Below are 1,850 nucleotides of genomic sequence, written 5' to 3' on the forward strand. Positions count from 1 at the left end.
TGTGTGTGTGTGTGTATCTGTTCAGATATCCCACTTTAGCTCACCCTACTAGAAAGTACATGTAAGACCCATTCCGCTTGTACCTTTTCCGTTTTGCTGTCCCCTAGAATGGTAAGCAATGTTTAACCGTTTTACTCCGTCCTGCATGACCGTGCTGTAGACACGGGCCCCGGAACTCCCAGGACATGTTGGGACTCGATAACCGACAGAACCACATGGGTTGAAGCGATCACCAAGACCATCTGCGCGAAACAACTTAAACATCAAGTTGTTGGCCCGAGTGAAAAAATTCGTCGCTCCAATATTTTCTGAATTTGATTCAAGATCCTCGGGATCATCGGTGCTTTCGTCTCCTGTGCTGACATCTGGCGTTTTTGACGAAGTCGTCTGCACACTACACTGTTCACGTACATACTCACTGCCTCGACGAATATGATCCAATTCTACGTCGTCTGCCCCAAACGCGCGACCGAAAGTGTTGTGAAGCTTGACCAGTTCATCATCAGTAGGACACACCAACAGACCTTTGTTTACGAGATGCGCCATTACCAGTCTCGCTTTCATTAAATTTTCAGTGGCTAATGATTGTTTTAACACAGGATCGACCACCGAAAAATAACAAAAATATAACAAAAATTTCTTCTCACCAACTCCTAGTAGGGAGGTCGAACGGCAGACAAGTTGCCAAAGAGACCGACACTCTTCTTCAGTTAAAATGTGATATGGTTTTACGTCTTCTGTCTCTCCAAAAGTGACTCTTTTAGCTACACCATGAGGGTGTGACACGCAGAACGAAAAGTCATGAATAGTCGGTACAGGGATTTGTGGCACCGAAAGTTCTGCTCGAACCTTATCTAGATCACTTTTATTTAGCTGAACAAAGAAGACTGCTCGATCTAAGTATGTAGAAAAGTGGAGCATCTTTACCCCTTTTGCTCGAATAACCGTAGATCGATCTGAGTCATTATCGAAAAACAGTTCTACAGTGGTCTGTTTGACTTCCTCGTCGTCGTAGACTACATGTGCAGCTGTGTCGACAACAGCTTCATCTTTCCCAAGGGTATGGAGGTCTTCCAGAGACGTCACCGCTGATTTTCTGTCACCAGGTGGTGTAATGAAACCGGTTCCAAGACGAGGTACTTTTTTCCCTTTCAAAAACGAAAAGCCCATTCTGTCTGGCCGGTGTTTCGATGTGTAGCGCACAATCAGCCTCACCGTGTATCTTGCTAAAAGTTTGACAGCGTTCAGGACGTCCGGACGTCTTGCTTTCTGTGGGAGGTGCTCTAGCTTCAGTTCATGGAGCGGAATAAAGGACGAGTGTCCTGGGTTTTTCTGGCACCTTTTGAAGCTCAGATTCTCACCTCCTTCCAAGTAAATGTCCATCTCACAGGACGAACCTGTGGATGGGGAAACGAAAACAAAAAAGAATAAGAGGAAAAGGAACAGATTTTGAGGCTGGTTGTTTTGTGATAATTGCGCTATACACGAAATTCATAAAAAAATAAGTCGTCCCCCCCTCCCCCTGTTATTATCATACTCATGAAGGAACTAAGGATCGAGGTGAAAAAGCACTATACTCTGTCCAGCTTTCTTGGCAAAGTGCGTCATATCCCTTGGACTACACATCACTCTTCATTTTAGAAACAACCCCCCCTCCTCCCTCGAAAAAAATCACCCCACTTTGTTAACAAAAAAAAGTGAACAAGATTTGAAAGACATTTGTTTTATTACATGTGTTATATAGCGCATTTCCAAAAATGTAGCTCAGTGCGCTTTACATTGGAATACCCATTTTCAAAACCTTTCTTACTACTTCCTTTCTTCTCATGCAATATATATATATATATGTA

Source organism: Aplysia californica, unplaced genomic scaffold (assembly GCF_000002075.1).
Source record: "Aplysia californica isolate F4 #8 unplaced genomic scaffold, AplCal3.0 scaffold00760, whole genome shotgun sequence".
Classification (NCBI taxonomy): domain Eukaryota; kingdom Metazoa; phylum Mollusca; class Gastropoda; order Aplysiida; family Aplysiidae; genus Aplysia; species Aplysia californica.